Below are 21,259 nucleotides of genomic sequence, written 5' to 3' on the forward strand. Positions count from 1 at the left end.
TACAGCGACATCTTGTTTTTGATTGTTGTTCGATTAAATGTTGAGTCAAATAATGTATTGAAAAATCGGCATTCTAAATTCCGACAACTGTAAATTTTCTATTGTAACGTGATTTATAAAATTCGGGTTCGATTTATATCAATATTTATTAAACAAAACTAAAACACTATAAAATCCGTACAATTTATATCGATTATTTATATCACTCACACTTCGCAATTTATATTTCCGCGCTCGATGTTTACGTACTCGTTCGGTAGTAGACTGGCGCGATGTTCGGTCCGCAACCATTTATACACGCAAGCAATGTAAGTCCCGAACATCCGCGTACATTCTGGAATAGTCCTACACAATCCCACTATCGCGCGCGTAGAAAATTCCAGAGCGCCAAAGGCGACGTCATGTCTGGAGCATTTCCGTTACACTGCCCCCTTCTTAATTCTGGACGTCTCGTTCAGAAACTGCGTTAGTATTACTTTTTAATGCCTCGTGTCGGAATCTGCAGTCAGAGCCTGCTCGACAAACACCTTTCTTGAAAAAGTAACAGTCCACAGTTTTGCGGAGGGTCGTCCCCTGTGGGTTGAAGCAGCATACTGTAATTCGAACGCTAGTGTTTCTAAAAATCACTTCGATCATGGTTCGCACTATTTTCCAGTGCAACCCATCTAAACCACATCCAATCTTCGGGATCGCCAAGCTATTTATGTCATAGTATGCCATGAGTTTCTTTAAGTTTTTTAAAGCAGACCAGAGGTTTTCATAGGTGGGTTTGCCTTCTGACGTTTTCTTTGAAACCAAGTAGAACAAAGAGCGTTGACTATCTTCCAAGCGCAGTACTTTACCCACTCGTGGTCTTTGCTATATCAACTCGTCTATTCTTCCAATTCCGGAATACCGAAGCTATACCTCTACCCATGCGAAGGTCTTCGGCGACACAATGGGCGATGGAAACGTTAACCGGAAGCTCAAAAATATTTTGACAAATTTCCTGAGTAACGCCAAATCGAGCTTTCTTCCGCTGGGCGTAATTTGACATAAAATCTTCTTCTTCGTTGTTGTTGGATCCGGCATATCGTGCGAGTCATGCCATGAGTTTCTTTAAGCTTTTTAAAGCAGACCAGAGGTTCTCATAGGTGGGTTTGGCTTCTGACGTTTTCTTTGAAACCAAGTAGAACAAAGAGCGTTGACTATCTTCCAAGCGCAGTACTTTACCCACTCGTGGTCTTTGCTTTAACAACTCGTCTATTCTTCCAAATCTTTTCCGGAATATGGAAGCTATACCTCTATCCATGCGAAGGTCTTCGGCGACACAATGGACGATGGAAACGTTCACCGGAAGCTCAAAAATATTTTGACAAATTTCCTGAGTAACGCCAAATCGAGCTTTCTTCCGCTGGGCGTAATTTGACATAAAATCTTCTTCTTCGTTGTTGTTGGATCCGGCATATCGTGCGAGTCGATTAATGTGGACAACTTTCGGTTTCCGGTGGTTCATTCTGATACGATATATCACGTCATTTATTTTCTTGATCACCTCATACGGACCTTCCCATTGTCTTTGTATCTTGGGAGAAAGACCTCTTCGTCTCTGTGGATTGTGCAGCCATACCAGATCTCCAGCTTCAAAAGTTTCATTGGCCGAGCGGAGGTTGTATTGATTTTTCATGCGATCGCTGACAATCTGAATATGACTTCTAGCCAAGTCGTGAATGTCATTCATCTTCGCCTTTAGTTGGTCAACATAATTTTCACCTGCGACATATTCTTCATGGGGTTTACGCCCAAACTCGAGGTCACATGGAAGGCGTAGTTCACGACCCAACATAAGGCAGGCAGGAGTCTGACCCGTGGTCTCGTTGACGGCTGATCGATATGCCATAAGGAACAGGTGGAGATACTGGTCCCAATTTTTCTGATGTTCCGCCACGACTTTTGAAAGATATTTACCCATCGTTCGATTCATTCTCTCCACCATTCCATCTGACTGAGGATGCAAAGGTGTTGTTCTGGTTTTATTGGCGCTTACCAATCGACAAACATCTTAGAACAAAGCCGATTCAAAGTTCCTACCTTGGTCTGAATGGATTTCTATAGGAACACCAAAACGTGTAAAGAACTCCTTTACCAACACTTCTGCAACTGTTGCTGCCTCTTGGTTTGGAATGGCGTAAGCTTCAGTCCACTTTGTGAAATAATCCATAGCGACTAGGATATATTTATTTCCGCCATCTGTCTCGGGAAATGGTCCTGCGATATCGATAGCAACTCGTTCCAGCGGACTACCAACGTTATACTGCCTCATGGGTGCCTTCTTCTTGGAAACTGGTCCGTTTCCAGTAGCATATAACTCACATTTTTGACACCATCGCCGGACATATTCTTTACGGTTGACCCAATAGAATCGCTCACGTACCCTTTGCAACGTTTTCGTAATACCAAAGTGTCCTCCGGAAGCGCCGTCATGCAATTTTCGCAATACTTCCGACACTTTGCTTCTAGGTACTACTAATTGCAGCGTCGATTCGGTGCCATCTTCACTTTCAAGGGTCCTATACAACAGGTTATCTTTCAGAGTCAGGCTATTCCATTGGCCCCAATAACTCTTTACTTCAGGACTTGTGGCACTAATGTCTTGCCAGTCTGGTCTTTGTCCGTGGCGCATCCAATTCAGAACAGTTTTTAAACTTGGGTCGTTTTCTTGGCCCGTTTTGATTTCGCTTGGCTTCCATTCCTCACTCTCTACAGTTGTTCGCCGCAGATGGCCCATCTTGTCTTCTATTTTAGAACAATGTGTGCAGTTGTCCTTGCACGATCTTCTTGACAAAGCGTCTGCATTATTGTGAACTTTTCCAGCCCTGTGTTCAATGTCGTAGTCATATTCCTGAAGACGTTCTAACCATCTTGCCACCTGTCCTTCTGGGTTTCGGAACTGCAAGAGCCACTTTAGCGCTGCATGATCTGTCCTTATCAGGAACTTGCGGCCGTAAAGATATTTATGGAAATGTTCGCATGCCTTTACCACACCCAGGAGCTCTCGCCTAGTCACACAATAATTCCTCTCGGGTTTCGACAGTACTTTGCTGAAATAGGCAATGACTCTTTCCTGTCGGTCTTGCAATTGGGAGAGAACAGCTCCAATGGCGGTGTTACTGGCATCGGTATCTAGCACAAACTTTCCTTCATTTCTGGGGTAGCCAAGGATAGGTGCGCTAGTAAGAGCTTGCCGGAGATGTTCGAAAGCTCTTTGACAGTCTTCACTCCATTCGTACTCATTGCCCTCTTCTGTCACTTTATTAATGGTTTGGCAATGTTAGCAAATCCTTTCACGAATCGTCTATAATAGCTGCACAAACCGAGGAAACTTCGAATCTCGTGCTTGTTCTCAGGAATCGCCCACTCTTGAATCGCTATAATCTTCTCTGGGTCAGCTGTAACACCATCACGAGATACGATGTGCCCCAAATATTTAACTTCTTTTTGGAACATAAAGCATTTCTTGGGACTTACTTTTAAATTGGCCTCTCGTAATCGTCCAAACACCTCTCTCAGGTTCTTTAGGTGTTCTTCAAAAGTTTTTCCTACGACAATTACATCATCCAAATATACCAGACAAGTCTGCCACGTTAGTCCCCTTAGAACTGCTTCCATAAGTCTCTCAAACGTCGCGGGGGCATTACACAATCCGAAAGGCATTACTGTGAATTGCCAAAGTCCAGAGCCTATAGAAAACGCGGTCTTCTCTCGGTCTGTCGATTCCATCCCCACTTGCCAATAACCACTCTTTAGGTCGAGTGTGGAAAACCATTGGGCTCCGGATAGAGTGTCCAAGGTGTCGTCTATTCTTGGTAGTGGATAGCTATCTTTCTTGGTGACCGAATTTAATAGACGGTAGTCAACGCAAAATCTTGTGGAGCCATCCTTCTTCTTTACAAGCACTATCGGTGATGACCAAGGACTATTCGATGGCTCGATGACACCTTGTTTTCTCATGTCTCTGATAATCTCCTCAGCTACGTCTCGTTTAGCCAAGGGGAGTCGCCTTGGCTGTTGTCTAATCGGTTGGGAATTGCCAGTATTTATTTTATGGGTGACTATGCTTGTCTTGCCCTTGTCCTGGTCGTCTACCGCGAACACATCTCGGAATTCCACAAGCATATTTTTCACCTTCTGTCGTTGTCTATTGTCCAAATCTGGAGTGTTTTTAATGACCATATCTATCAGCTCTCTTGGATACTTTCCTTTAGATAGATTTTCCGATTTCACAGAGCGAATAGCCGAGATGGGCACACACTGTCCAACTGCAGTTCGTTTGCCATTTTGAACTTTTACCAGAGCCCTAGCCACTAGAAATTCCTTTTGGTTTAGTGCTTCGACTATCCGTAGGCTTCCCTGGCGACAATATCCATCTAAAGTGGTCATTATAATTTTTTCACTAAGTCCGGGTATAATGACGTCATGAGTGGTTAACAGGCGGATGACATCTTCTTTGTCTTCATGGAAAGGGAGTTCTTCATCGCCGACCTTTAACACGCCCTTTTTCACGTCTAACACAGCTCCGAGTTTCTTAAGAAGATCCATCCCCAAGATGAATTGATCAGAAATATCAGCAATTAGCACCTGGTGATTGATGGTGGTCTTTCCGATGGTGACAGACATTTGTATTTCTCCGTGCGTTTTTATTCTTTCATCAGTTGCTGTTTTTAACTGCACGGTCAAAGATGAGATCCGAGAATGATTCTTCAATAACTCCGTTACACTATGATATGGAATGCCTAAACTTCTGCAACCCCCAAAATTTCAAAATTTCACAAACAATTAATCCCTCAACAATAAGCCAACTATAACTATACAGTACCTTAGAAATTCTGTTGGAACTTCCTCAATCGTTTTCAATTTCGCTTACCATACTTTGTGAAGATACAGGTCTGTTCACAGTCTCATTACTCCTACAATCCTTCTCTTAGGCCTTCCGTTATCTACTCTGCGTTAGCAACAGTCCACAAGACATACGTTTACATCAGTAGGACATACTTTAACGTTTTAATTATATGAAAAATGCTAAACAGATTAATTTATATTCATTTAAACAACAGTTTAAGATTTTAAGATCACCATTTATTTATCTATGTAATTCATGAAAGTAATCACGCTTACTTAAAAAAACCCTTTGTTGCACACAAATCCTTCTGGAAACTTTTAAATGAAATTCCTACAGAATAAATATCGTTAAAATTAACTGAAACAAACATGATAATCGCAGTGTACGAGGGTTCTGTACAACTGACCACAGCTTACTCTTCAAGAGTCCGCGGGGCATTCAACCATAAAATTTGTAACTACACCCCGCACTTCATGAAGCATCCCATTTTGCCCGAAGGCGTGTGTTGAGGTAACTCTCAATGTTATAAAAGGCAGGTATAGTGATAAGCGAGAAGTTGAGAATAGAAAATTGATGGCAAAGTAAGGAGCACTTTCTCTCTAATCTAATGAAATTACTGTATCCTTAAAGGAATAACGCCGTGTTTAGTTGCAAGTAGTTTAATCCTCTTTAAGGAACGCGATAAAGGGTGTAGGTCGTCATGCGACGCTATGGTTAAAAGTGATTATGTAGTTTGAAACAAATTTGAAGTACTTACATGAATAAAGAAGTGAGAACATTAAAAAACTTTTAGGGGAACAATAAAATAAAAAAAGCAGTAATTTCAAAGGAATATAATTTTTAAACCATCAAATGATGTGATCGTGCCTCTTGGCATTTCTTATTTCTTTTAAGATGTCAACAAGGTCAAGTTTATTAAAATGAAATCGATGAACTTCATTATCAATTACTTATAAAAGCTCGATCAGATAGAGTGCAGGTCTGATCAATTTATTTAAATAAGGAAACTGTTTTATGGGCTCTAGCAATTTGCATTTAGACCTTTAGGTATTTTCTGTAGCTGTAAAAGATCCTGCCTCATTTAAATAATTCAAATGCAATAGCTTTTATAGATTACACGCCGTAGTTAATTCAAAACTTTTACTTTGTTTAAGTGCTTCAAGTTCTATCGTTACCACAGTATCAAGCATCTCGAAACCGCATTTCAAAGCGAACTTCGCGGAAAGTGTTGCTTCTCTTGTTAGTTTGTGAGGTCGGTGTTGTAGTTCTCACAGGTTCAGTATGAAACAACGGAAGTGCCAAATTTCTAACACGCCCACCTTAGAAAACTGCCCTTCCCTTATATAATCCCCTAAGATAATCTTAAACATTGCAATTATTACTAAAAGCGCAAACTGTGATAATAAGTTTCCTTATCGCCGTGATGGCTTTAACAACACGAAAACACTAACGAAGCTGGTATTTAATTCGACCTGATTAGATCTAAGTTTATTTCCTAGGTTAATTTAACGTGATATTTATGATGAGAAAACAAGGAGTTGCGTGTAAGAAATCAAAGTTAATTCCTGCTCTAATAATACGTCTTTATTACAACCTTTTCACTTTTGATAACACACACACAGTCTAATAGATATGTAGCGTTTTCAATTGTGTGATGAATACGTGAAAAGTTTCTTTTTGGAGTCGTGCATCTCGTCGTTCATATAATAATATCCTTTTGAGCATAAGCGATAAGTTACAGAAATACTGTTCCATTTGATTTTAATGGCGATGGTAAAGTGCCTAATACAAAATTTTGTAAAGATGTCAGTTCGTTTGTGAAATATGTACAGAAGACTCAACGAAAGCTTCTTTAGACGTCACGTCTTCCAATTAGTACTCCTCGATGCTTATTTCGTGCATTTAATAAATCTGGAGGTGAAAATGAGATTTTCAAATACTTTATGTTCGTATTTTCATCGATTTGTCTTAAAACACTAATTTAGCATAATATAAAATTTTCGCATCGACCTTGTTGTATTTATTTGATAGCATCAAGCGTACTGAAATAAAATATTGCCATAGAAATAAGGTTGTTAGACAATTATAAAAAAACCGTCATAATAAATTTAATTTTAAAAGTTCTTGTCTTAGTCAAATTGTTCTTCGACCCGGACAATATAATCACATAACACGTTATTAGGTAAGAGTCAATAACATTGGTCCTTCGAGAAAACGAACCGCACTTGGATTGTTATTAGTCCTTCAAGAAGATAAGCTGTACAGTTACATCACGTGGTTAGTCTTATTGGTAATTTCCCCAAGAAAGGAAGCACTCGTGAACGACATTGATCTCTCAGACAAGACATCAAGAAGTTCATAGAATAACCAAGATGTCAAAATCATTAACTTTTCCAAGACGGAGTGAACGTGTGAAAGCAACATATTGAACAACGACATGACAGCCTTCCTGACAAGCAAGACGAGATTCAGATTCTTCAAACAAATGAAGATACTCAATCATGCAGGTCAAGGAATTAGGAAATCATCTAGTAAGAGTAACTGTTTCACAACAACTCAAGATTGACGCCGAGATAAAGAAATCATACAATAATATACTCTATTCAAATCCAGATCTTACCTTTCTCAAGACCTCAGGAGTCACTCTCAGGCATTCCCTGGTAATTCTCTGTCGAAATCTCGGAGCCCTCCTTTACACCACGCACCACTTAAAAAGCTAAACACTAGAAGTATGTCTATTGGTCAGTTTGACATGTTTAGATAATTGGAACACTTTGGGGGGTGGGAAAATGTCCTGGCGGCATTTTTAATTGTTTACTCTAATAACTACAGTGTGTCAACTGAATTACATAAAACAAGTCAACATTTTCCTGTATTTTTAGCGTATTTTTCAACGAAATTGAGTGCGCTACTGCAACTACCTTTTGCTGCCCCTCCGTCTGTCCAGCTGTCCGAGGCCTTAACTACTCTTACCGTTTTTGCAAAATATTTAGTTCATTATTTTTGCATTCTGTAGCGTATAGCTCTGTCACTTGAACCAAGTACAGTTTCGACGATTAAACTGCGCATGCGCAGGTTGCAGTCAGTGCCAACTTCCTTATGAAGATATTTCTTTGAAATTTTAAACATAGGTGCTTCTAGTAAAGAAAAACATATCACTTGTAGTAAAAATCCAAAACTACAAACGTCATTAGCAAAGGCAAACACATCGCATATTTACAGTAGAAGCTTGGGTAAAATATTGAGTTTCACGAGATGCCATTATTGACGAAGTTTAATAGTCATATGGAAACTTTTTACGTAATACCACTCCAAAGCGCTAATTACGACATGAAAAGCGTTATTTATTATTTATCCTTCCTTCAGGAAACGTTCCGGAATTGTTAATATGTCTAAGCAAAGATGAGATGATATTGCAGACGTTTCATTACGTTGGGTAAAGGTATTGGTGCTGTATTATATGACTGTTATATGAAAACCAAGTCTCTGATAAGAACTAGTTTCACGGTATCTGTCTAGACCAATGATAATTTCTGCCAACTTGTGTTTAAAAAATTGCGACTAAAAACGACGCACGTGGTTTACGTTTTGAATGGACCATCAAATCCAAACCTATTATTCTTGTGTCAGCTCGACTATTAACAACCATTTTTCTATGGCAACACTCTTTTCTACAACTCTAAACTTCCTAACTTGCAAAGCAAGGAAGTAATTACAGACAATACAGAAAAACAACAACCATTCATTATTGTCCACATAACTTAATTTTATTTATAAAATTGAAATATATCCTTATTTAATATACAGTGAATTTTTTTTAAATGCGAACATAGGAGTTTGCATGCAATGTAATTTCCCTATGTTCGATTTAAAAAAAACACATCAATATATTGAGTAGTTCAAATGAGTAGTAGATACAATTGACAACTGTCACATTTTTAAAAATACCGCCGTCCAATTTAATTACGAAATCGGTTAAGTTATTGCTTAGAATGTCAAGGAGGACACTTTGAACGTTTATTGTAGTTGTTTGCGTTATTTATTTTCTTATTTTCTTCATTTATGTATTGAATAAATCAAATTAGTAGAATACCAGGTACACATGACCTACAAATAATTGAAGGTTGGTTCACAATGAGTTGTGGTGTCAGTGCGTAGCCTGTGAGGTCAAGTTATCGTAAGTTTAAGAAAAATGTATCCTAAAGTTACTATGGCCTCACATGGCTTCTTTAAAAAAATCTTACCGAGTGCTCCATAAAAACTATAGAGTTGCTGTTCATAGTCACACAAGTTGCGCGATTTGGGAATGTGAACCGCGCACACCTCATAGATTGATGTGTTTTTTTTAAATCGAACATAGGGAAATTACATTGCATGCAAACTCCTATGTTCGCATTAAAAAAAAACTCACTGTATATTATGTCTATAAACAAAAGTATCAATCACTGCTGTTCACTGAAACGATGTAATTTTTGATAACGAAATGTGACTTTTTAATTGTTATTTTAATAGGTATAGTTGGATTCCGTAGTTCTAATTTAATAAGCCTATACCTGAAACTATAAAACAATTTTTTGGACAGTAAAAGTTTATTTAAAAATAGTGGCTGATTAGAAAAAAAATAATGAACATGTGCGGTATTAGGGGTTTATTCAAAACGAGATGATTGTGGCGGGCTCTGTGACGTAATAAGCCCGACCAATGAGCTGCTAGAATCATTCAGATGACATACGACTTGGCAATATTGCTGGAAAATGTCATTTGTAACTTGCGTCACCTGTCGCAGGCATTTGTCACTTGTCGTTCACTTTCGCGTTAGATGCAGTTAAACATGCCTCTTAAAACGTCAAATCCAACCAACGTTAGACTCCCGCACAAGGTTGCCGGCTCACTTCTACGTGATTGATTGTAGGCTTGTGACGTTTTTAGACTGAAGCGTTTCAAATTCGGACTAAAAACACAGCTTTTCAATAATTTATTTTGGGTTTATTTTACTCGCAAATAAAAATTGAGGAACGGGTCATTTTTAATGTACTCTGTAGATCAGAAATAAAAAATGAAGCCGGGAAGCCTCTATTATGTTTACAAATAAAACATTGGAAACTTTCTTTCAGTAAGTACTTACATACATTTAATTTATTGGGCACTTTGTTGATTTTTTATAAAAGGTTGATGTAACTATAGTAAATCGGAAAAAAATTTGTTTTTGTAGAAAATTGTGTACTTATTGTTATTGTTATTGTTTATTATTAATTGGATAAAAAAATTTGTTGAGGAGCGAAGACACGTTAAATACTGGAGTTGAAAGGAGGCCTTTTTGCAAATTTCGAGGCCGAGTTTCTGTCCTTTGAAAGTTAGAAGACGCACGTTTCTGCGTTAAAGTTTGGTGGCAAGGTGTTGCCTTTCGCCGTGTAAACAATCTTGTTGTTTGTCAAATAGAATTCAGTACGCGGTAATCAAGAGTTCAGCCAAGGTCGAGTTAAAGTATTTAAGAAATCGCACGTTACAGTTTGTGGTAGCAGTCTTCATTGAAGTTGTCGTCCACGTTAAACGGACAGCCATCAATTCGTAGGTGGTGTGTTTACGTAATGATTACTTGCATTTGGGAGTGTAGAATACATTTTCGGCAATGTGCTCTTTCCGAGGCGCATATTGCTCTTTTGCGCCGTAAGGCGATCGCCTGACCTCCCCCCCCCCCCTTTGGGCCGGCCCTGTGCTCAACTATGGCAGAGTGGCATCAACCGGTTCTGAAATTGACATAAAATGCTATCAAAATCAGTCAAAACATTTTATTCACACCTCGAAACAAGCATTTCAAGATGGCACCTAGACTATTTGTGATGGTGGTGATCACGATCACGTGTCATTTATTAGGAACCATATTTTGATCACGAATTCAGAGGAATTGTGGAAGGATTTTTTTTATTGCGAAAGGTTTTTTGACTGCAGGGAGTAAATGCGGTGCTTGTAGAGCGATTACTACATCGACTTCAGAGATTGCGAATGGACTTTTGACGTGATTGTGGGTCCAAAACTATCACGCGATATTGAGTCTTTACTTTCTATAAACTAGACCAGCCACTTTAAACACATCCTGTTTCATTGTTAACTCCAGTTTTCCTTTTGAATTCTAATGTATCAAAGGCAGCGTAAATCGTTCCAGTCGAGAAAATCGATAAGTTATAAGTTGGGCACACTTTACAATCTATCTTTGGCATATGTGTCTTAAGAGCAAACAACCTTTTGAAGTTACCTACACCAAAGAGAAACACTTCTGCACTAACACATAATAACCGTGTCTTGAAATAATGCAATACCAGATTTCTTATTAAGCTTCTGATAATTTCCTTATAATATAATACTGAACTTCAGAATAGGTTTCCAATCTCTCACCGAATGTATGTAATTTCAATAATGTGTATGTTTTCGTCGATGATAGATTGAGCTTTCACAAAACGTTTAGACAAGAGGAAACGTTTAAAAAGTGACTGTAATGTAATGTAACCCAAATGGCTTCATTCATATATCCATAAAAATACATAAAGCTCCAGATTTAAAGAATCATTTGTGTTGTTCTGTGGTAAGAATAACACTAAACAATGTCATCTATTTCGTCGAGCACGGTTAAGAACACGCCGTATAGCAATTACCACATCATTAAGTTGTTGGATAGAGACTACGAACATGACAATTCTACAAAGCTTGCGGTAATGTTGCGATAAGAAGATTACCTATTTCCTGTTGCATTGAAGTGAATGTTTGTTAAATTTCGACTAAAACTTAGTTGTGTGGTTAGGTATTTTGTTTTGTAAGCTTCTTAAGGGATTTACTCCAAAGCAAACAAAACTGAGAAGTCGGCTAATTTCTGAAAATAATTATTACACTCTTACGGATTTCATTCTGAGAGTCTTAATTTAATTCCCTTCGTGACAGAATGAAGTCCGACGGAAGAGAACATTTTCAATATCTGTACATTTTGCTTATAAACGTCAATTTATTTAACTGTGATCCACGTCAACCTGATTGCCATGTAAAACTGAAAATTATATAATGTCATGTAGGGGTGTAAAGAGGCATGTGCGACGTTTTTCCTACGTTTGTTGGTTGCTTACGCCAGGATTGTCATGATGAAAGCTATGTTGTTAGGTACAGTAAAATGCATTATAAAATAATATGCATGCAAAGACGCAATATTTACTGAGAAAACTTTCTATTCGGTCTCGACAGTAATTCTAGTTAGTGGTAATTAATTGCGACGTTTAGGTAATGTTTTCCATAAAATGTCTTTACATTAAAATACAGTTACGGATGTTTAAAGAATCATTAAGAACTGTAAAGACAAAAATTGTGAAATTGAAACTCAAGTATGTAGAAGGTGAACTGAAACGAGTTGTAAATCAGCATATGCATGAATAAAGCGCATTTTTGGTAATGCAGGTCAGTATTTTATTAGCGAAGTTTAAAATTATCGATCTCACGAGTAATTTTGGCTGCGTAAAATTTTTATACTGGTAGCGCTATCTAACGGTAAAATTATAGCACCTCCGAAACCCATATCGAAATTATTTTCTTCAATTATCGATCTCACAAGTAATCTAACTCAAAATAGACTAGTGCCTGCACATCTACACTATAGCAGAAAGCTTTTAGTGAAAATTTGAATTCTCTAGCTATTGTAGTTGTGGAGATCTCACGCGGACAGCCGGCCTGCCAGTCATAACGAATATAATAGCTTATTTTTTTCAAAAATGCGCTAAAAATAACACCTTTTTTCACAATCCTTAAATATTATTTTGTAACGGTCTATGTTGCATAAAGGGTTGAAACCGAGGTTGAAACTTCCGTTTGATTAACAAAGTTTTGAAATTCTAAACTAAGTCTGTATCTCTATACAAAAATTAAATGGATTGTTATCTGACGTCGTTAGCCCAAATTTTTTACTCTTTTCCCCTTCTCAGCAAATAAAAAATGCATATATTTCCACATGTAGTATATTTTTATACTTCTTATGCTTTAAATTACCTTAAATTTAAATGGCCAGCTCATTCTACATTCTAAATGCCCTAAATTCTCACATTTGAACAGTCTATGTACACACATAAACGCCTTAAACCCTTGAATTTGGGAAATTGATGTGTTGAAATTATGGAATAGAAATTCCTTAAAATATAAGTGAATTCTAAATCCGAACCAAATTCAATAGGCTCTTAAATTTCCAAATTAATATTAATATAGAAAATTAAACACTAATCAATCAAAGTTTTAGGTTAGATTTGATACAAAATCCTTCTATATTAGTTCTTAAATGTTTACTTTGAATACTTAAACAGAAATAAATTGGACTGCGTTCTTCTCGCTCACTGAATGAGTTGTTCTTTACATTTAGGTACAGCTGGATTGTAAGGATTCAGATGTTTTCTCTCAACAATGCATTTGGAAACCCGTCGATATTCAATTATTCAATTATTGGCGTACATTTTTCTTGATTACATTGGGCCCCATTTTCTATGTTGGTTTAGTACTTGTAATCGGAGATTTAACTTCCAAGAACGTGATTTCTTTACCCTACTCAGATTACTGAACTTTGTTACTGTTTAGTATAATTGGAAAAAATTCCCAGTAAGAAGTTGCACAAAGAATACGATTATAATGACGTCTCCAACAATGGGACCGATTGAACTAAGTCTATTGTTAAAATGTTGACAGTTTTTTAGTTATAATTTTGCCATTTTGTACGATTTAATTTAAGGCTCTTGTGATACGTTACGAAATACAACGCAAAGTTTGTCTTTAACGCGATGTGATGAAATCGGTCGGTTAACTCGACGGAAAATTCAATGCTTGCTACACTACCCCCCTGGAATTTATTCCAGTTATGGCCGTGCTAAACTAATCGGGCCATACCCACTTATTCCGTAAAACGTCGTTGGACATTACAACGCACGGCTATTTTTATTAACCTTTAACAGATAAAAATTCTGTACAAAAAGAAAAACACTTGCACCTACATCATTTTACAATGCCTTATCAAATTAAATGAAAGCAATAATTTGTTTTTTTTAATCTAATGACCTTAAATTCAATTTAAATCAACTCCAGCGTAAACAGTCTTTCCCATAATCGTAGAATAATTACACAATACGGAATTTGTACGTGGTGTCACAGCACTATAATCTTCTTCCTCAAAATAATTACTTTTTACTTCCATTTCACTTAAGATAGTTATTTACTTACTAAATTAGCAGACAAATCAATTTTCTCTAACCTTCAATTGTCGACATTTCGATAACTACTTTACATTCAATTAAAGGTATTGTGATACCCTGTTGGGGTTCTGTAAATCGAGACATAGGTAACCAGAAACAAAATAGTTCAGAATACCGCACAAATATTCTCGCCGCAATACTTGTGAAACCCGAAATGATTAAAATTGCCAACATTCAGTTGTGTAAACCACTGAAATTTTTTAATTATTTTGCTGCCGTGCACAGTTTTAGCGGCGAAAAGTTTTTATAAGCTTTCGGACCCTGCCTACCACATTTACAACAAATTGCGCTTATTGAGTTCACGTAGGTGAACATTTTATACCTAGCTGAGACGAAATTTGCCGATACAGGCCATAAAATTTGATCCGTAGTGAAATATCATCCCTTAGTTAATGAATAGGGCCTTAATTTACCTTCAAACTTTATTCTCGACGATATTGTAAACAAGTTGTTTACATCATCCGGCTCTCCCTTGAATTTACAATTTCATACACTTGTCATTTCACACCTTGGTCTAAATTGTGCCCTGCATGTTACGTAAGTATATTTACAGGTACTTTTTGAGATACTCGAACTGCATGTTTTTATTATAAATACGAGTACTATGACGCTATTAAACCAAACTTATTGTTAATATTGTAACAGGCTTTGCAAAGTTACGAGGTTAAGTGGTTATTTCTTGTTTCAGGTGACGGGAATTGTGGGTCGAGCAGATGTCCTGGCCTGTGTGTTCTTCCTAGTTTCGCTTCTGGCATATCACGGGTAATAAACTTTAGCATTACGTTTATACGGCTTTGTGTATTACGTAGTTATTCTCGAATATATTTATGCATGTTCTCGTTTGACTGCAAAATAGTGTTTCAACGGTTTGTAACAAAACGCCAAGAGGGGTAATGTACGACAAAAAAAACAAAGCGGAAAATACACAACAAAGGTCTCAGTATGTGTTGTTTGGTCAAGATGTTAGTATACTCGTATAATGCTTTGTATAAACTACCTCGGAATCTAACATCAAAGCAATGCTGACGAAACTTAAAAAGAAAATTTTACTCTGATCTTGTAACTTACGCCAACCGTTTACTATTATTTCTGGAGGTAATAGCGCTTTGTTGCAAATGACTACAAGATTTCACACTCCACGCTAACAATTCTTTTTAAAGCGTTCTTTGCAAAGCGTTCTTTGACTACAAGATTTCACACTCCACGCTAACAATTCTTTTTAAAGCGTTCTTTGTTTATTTTACATCTTTATAATTTATAAAATTTGGAACTATGCAATCAAGAAGCTATTAATTGAACCATGAGGACCAGTTACTGAAAAAATATACACTAAAAAGTATCATTCGGATTTAATCATAGGCACATCGTAATTTCATTTGAGCCAGCCACTGTCACCATTTTACTTTTTAGACAATCTCCCTTTAAATTTTTGAATCATAGAGAAAAAGCTCACTTTACGTACCCTTCATGTAGAGAACTTTGAAAGGGCTTCTGTTACGAATTCAGTAAGGGGAGTGTTTATTTATTTATTGACCCGCATAATGCTTTTTAGAGGTGCCCCTGCAGAAAGTCTTAAGTTGTTCTGTACTACTCCGGTATTTAACTTACAAATTAGGAAAACCTAATTCGGAATAGCAGGCAGGATGCTCGAAACTGATCTAAGGAAAGTCCCATCTATACCACAGATGAAAATTTCTTACCTCGGCCCAAGTTCGAACACCCGACCTCTAGCTATGTAGCCCAATTCTCTACCAGTGAGCTATACAGCGATTGAAAAGACTAAAAGTGTTTAGAGACTAAATTACCAATAATATCAAAGTATAGACCACCACAGTTTTTTTTAAATAGACACATGATGGTTAAAAAAAGAAAATGTTAAGCAAATAGAGATGTCCTATTTGGCAAAGTAAGTGGATATCCTTTGACAATTTTTTCCGAAAATAAATCTATTTTTTTATACGTATATTTTTTCGTTTTTGAATACATCGATGTTTTTTGCAGAAGTTCGCGCTTGCGACCCATTAATATGAGGCGTCGTCTTCTGAGCTCGTTCCGGTACGATCATTCGAGACACAGATATGGGTTCAGTACGATAAAACATCTTTATTAATATACACAGTGCTGTTGTTAATATAGAAAAGTTTGTCAATGTTACATGAGACACGCCCTGTGTGAAATGTTTTTGGGGTATAATTAAAAATTAAAATACCACGCGACGAAAAAGCCCCTAAAAAGTGTCGTTCATTCTATTTGGTCATATCATGATTTAACTACTGATCAAAATATTACACACCACTGCGCCACTTGTTCAAATAATGTTATAAATGTTGGTATTTAGTCGCAGATGATGTATTAACCTAGATCCACTGCATTTTCGAGTTTTTCGTACGAGCGCTGTTCCATTAACAGTAACCTCAAAATTGCGTCTTTAGGCTATTCATATCGAACGTGACTGGTATATAATACACGTTCACATACCGTAATACTAAAAAAAGAAAGGCGCGTGTAGCCTTTCTTTATAAGACCATATTTCTGTTTATTATACCGAATCTGTTGCAAGGAAAATTGATTTGATAACAAAACACTAAAGCCGAATCAGCTTATGTTACAGAATATCCTTTGATCTACAACAATTCTTATGACGAAAAAAAAACATATGAATTTTTTTTCTTAAAAGAGCTTTGTCAGGATTCGGCTATCTTAATCGGGGCTTTGCCAAACATTTCCTATTGCGATAAGGTTTAAACACACCCACAAGGAGCAATAACTAGAAACGAAATATTATGAGATTTCGTTTGAGATTTTTATTTTCAAAGTTCTCCCTGTCTTATATTAAATGTAAGAGAAATTGGGTTAATTTGCTCTGAAGTTTAAAAGTCGGAATTACTTGATCTACACGTAGTTTCTCCAGGAAGCCATTTAAAATTAGTTTAACTACTACTGAAATAGTTTTGGCGCTTTTAACTAATGGGAATGGCATTTCACTTCTCTCAAATTGTGAAGTAATTTCAGTAGGTGTGTTCTGGTTTAGACATTGCTTTGTAATTTTTCATTTTTCCGTCACTAAGTTGAAGCAATGCGTTTTTAACTACTGCAGCATTTACGTTCGATTTACAAATACCAACTAAATACTGAATGTATATCTACTGCTTTGTTGAATCCGTTCCACTTAATTTAAAAGACATTATTTTCTCATGTCCTAATCCTGACAGTATTGATCCCGGTGGTGAGATGGTAAAATCCGCTACGTGAATTCAAACATCAAGTTTTTGTAGACTGAAGATTTTTAATATACCTACTTCTTCCAATTGTCAGAAGAGCAAGATTGTGTGGTGAGAGGAGGGGGACATTTTGAACCAAATCTTTCATTTAACTCTCAAAAATAAAATATAAAAATTAGTTGAAGAAATATTACGTTACTTTATTCAACATGTTCCATATTCTCTAATTGTGTTGAAATATTAATCAATAAAACAAGATATTATCTTCCCCAAACAATAATTTGTATTTCTGCTTTGGTAATTACCGATGTTGCAGATACGATGTAAGAATTGCTGACATATGTTTCGGTCTGATTAACGACAGACCATTTTCAAAGCAAAGAACTACAAGATTCATACAATTATGGTGTGGTCTATGTTAACAAATTATTACTTACTTATACCAAAGAGTAATAGTACATTATATATCAAGGTAGAGCAGTACAGTATTATTGCCTGAGCGCCAAGATTACATCTCGAGGCGCTTGCGAGGTGCGAAGGCAATAATAGACTTCTCTACCGTGGTATATATACTATTTTTTTCACTACTAGCACTTGAAGTCCTCTAAATTAACATATTATATTGATAAGAAAGTGAACGGTTGGACAGAATGTTTTGTTTATTAATTTAACATGTTAATCAAGTACGTGGAAGTACAAGTCAAACAGGCCGTATTTTGTTCTGTCATTGAGATATTTTCAAAGAGTAATTTCGTTCGAATTTTTTCAAAATGTGATAATTTTAGATATGTAATTTCTCTGGAAATGGCTGATGGTGGCAATTATTCATTTTAGAGAACTTGTCTAAACGTTTATTGAGCGAAATTTCGGGTTGTGTTTTCTAAAAGTGACAGCGTGACAGTTCTCATTATTGACTACTAGTTAATAATGCCCACATTATTAACCACTTTGAACAAATGCCGAGAAAGCCTACTTTACAAGTAGAAAAAAGGTTAATAATCATGTCATCAGACGCTAGTAGTGAAAAAAAACTATTCTGTGCTTATACATTGAAAGAATAGGTGTTCGTTACAATAACTAGTTAAACGGCCGAATCTGGGGTGGATGCCAAACTATAGAAGGCCCAAGGCAATGTCTCATGGCACCTAATGGGGAATATCTGTGAAGTCTATGTTAATCGAAATTCTTAAACTTACCCTAACTTACATGTACAGGGCGAGTCCACGATTGCGCGGAGTAACTTAATGCCTTGAAGATAAGATTTTTCGATACGCTGCTTTATATTATGATATGGTTGAATATTCTCCACATTTTAAAAATATTTGGAATGCCAGACAAGAAGCGCTCACAAAGTAGGGCGCTAAAATGGTACATTTTTCTAAATGGAACCCCATGTATTTGAATGCATTTTTTAATTATATATGTTTTCCTGGTTTTTATATTCTAATCGTAAATCACTTATATGTATTTTACATAATAAATAAGTGTCTGGAGAAGGAGGTATTCGGGAAGTTCGGAGAAATTATAAGATACGGATCGGGTTGTTCTGGATATTATAACTGGAGCTGAAGTAGGTGAATTCGAAAAGTGTCTCTCACGAGCGTGACGTTTGCTTTTATATCAGCTGGCTGGTTACATTTGAGGAAACAACTGGAAGTCATAACTGAGATAGTCGGGAAGAGAAGTTCCTTACAATTTTAGGTTAATTTTAAACCATTTGAAGCTTTCTATTTTAAATTTTAAATAATAAAGCTCCCAGAAAAGGTCAAATTAAAATAAAAAAAAATGCCACTTTTAAAATTTGAATAGCTCAAAAAGTTGAAAAACTCAAAACATAAATTTCAGTCGAGCTTCAGAGAATTAACCCAAAATTATAAATAACAGACAAACAAACGTTATAATACAGCTATTCAGCGGGATTTTGGAATGGAAACGGAATGGAACGTCTTTAAATCGAGAAAGTATGTAGTGTGATGAGTAAGACTAAAATAACGCCACAATACTATTTTACCTCATGTCAGATTTCGAAGACGCAACAATCCCATAAGGACTATGTACGATGTATTTATTTTAGCTGTACTTTTCGAATTATAACCACTACTGTGAACTCACATTATGGAAAGAAATTTGCACAGCACCCCCAAAAATGTATTACAAGTATTCGATCTAATAATCCAACAAATGGATTTTATTTCATGATCGTATTACATTAGAACCAAAAATTTATTGATCCTTTAAATCCCCACATGCAGAAACCGTTTATGCATTACTAGGACCCTTAAATTTTATATTGAACTGTATTTTTGCGATAACTAAGTATAAAGGAACGGATAACAGTTTTAACATCGTCGTCCACAGCTCAAAGTTTACAATATATTCACAGTTTTAAAGCGTATTCTAACACGTGAAAACGAGAAATCGGAAAAATTAAATGTAAGTGCTCTACAAAAGCTTTCATAGCTTAACTGGGTGCACACGAGTTTATTCTTCTCGAAATAACGCATCTCCACCATCTGGTTCGCACGATACGTCACTCTTGTTTAATTGAAAAATGCTGGATTCTAATAACTCCAACCTCTACGTTAAATTAATTTTGTGCTGGAACTTTTATAGAACATTGTTGGCGGTGTTCGTTTCAGATAAAAATTCTTTTTTTCAAAAACACCTGACCACTGAAACGTTCCCAACTTTAATCGATATTATTTGAATACTTAATGAACACCAAATCTCATTTACGAATTTATGTAGGTATATCAATTTACCGGTTAGTTTGACGAGATTTTATTTATTCACGAAAGTAGGTGGTTCGTGAAATAATTTCTAATTATCTCCCATGAATTAACTAACGAAAACTGCGCAATATTGATAAAATTAGCTTTACTGGAAGCCATTGGTAAACCTGCACCACCAATTGATTGCACGTGCACGCGTGTTTCACTGCTGATTAAAGCTAATTCATATATTAATGGAGATTAGTTTGGTGGGATTTAAATTTGTTTAACTGTTTTAATCGTATGCAGGGATTTTCAGTTGCCATGCTATTCACGGCTCTGTAAAGGAAAATAAAATATTTCATCTACAAGATATGTGTCTTGTTAGTAAAGCTTATCTTACATAGTAAAAAGTGATGTTTGTGGGTCCTACGTGATCTGTCCCTGTAAGTGTAATAAAAAATGTAGGTTTGCCCTTATTTACTTATTGCTGACATTCTGATTACAAAACTACAAAGATATTTTATCTTTTATTTATACACGAACGTGTTTATAAAGCTTAATTTCTCAAACAATCAACAATTAAAATGAGTTTTTTCCTCGATTTTATTTGGGGCATTATTATTTCTACTTTACATTCCAGCTAACGTTGTTGGTCTCTCCAAAGTTATATGTATACGCCATGGCCACGTTACCAAGAAGAGTAAAACTACGTTATGACATCACGACAAATGTTAAAAGGACGTCATGTTTAGACGTTTACACAATGTTTCTTCGGGTCAATTAGCGTAAATTGTACGTCAGTCGGGGTGAGTGTATGTAACATAAGTCCGTTCAGGGATTGAGAGTGTTATTTCTTTTCTTATTTTCGCTTTAGATTTCTTTGTAAAAAATTTTGAGATCTGTTTTTGGGGTTTTGCCATTAGAAACCAATTACGAAGGAGAACATTCCGGTGGGGGGGCTTTCAAACTTTACTTTTGTAATTAAATTTTTAAAGGTGTTATATTCTACGCCTTCGATATTGCCTTTTGCTACGCTTCTGGCTCTCCCCTCCATGTCTGCTTTCACAAAAATTGGATATCTTTATTCGTTTGTCTCGTTTGGTCTATTTGGTACTCTCGATTCAATTATAATTAAACCATGTTCATGATATTTGGGCTTCAAACTCTTAATTTAACTGT

The 21,259-nt window shown here is 36.4% G+C and overlaps 1 protein-coding gene across 1 annotated transcript in view; it reads left to right on the top strand.

The window, feature by feature from the left end:
• Positions 1 to 21,259, top strand: part of LOC116173283 (protein O-mannosyl-transferase TMTC1-like) — a 59,899-nt gene that overhangs the window by 11,620 nt on the left and 27,020 nt on the right. Inside the window, exon 2 of the mRNA XM_031490684.1 lies at positions 14,834 to 14,907. The gene's annotated coding sequence lies outside the window, so the exon portion shown is untranslated. The remainder of the gene's footprint in view (positions 1 to 14,833; positions 14,908 to 21,259) is intronic.

The sequence above is a fragment of the Photinus pyralis genome, unplaced genomic scaffold (assembly GCF_008802855.1).
Source record: "Photinus pyralis isolate 1611_PpyrPB1 unplaced genomic scaffold, Ppyr1.3 Ppyr1.4_LG1, whole genome shotgun sequence".
In the NCBI taxonomy this organism is placed as follows: Eukaryota; Metazoa; Arthropoda; class Insecta; order Coleoptera; family Lampyridae; genus Photinus; species Photinus pyralis.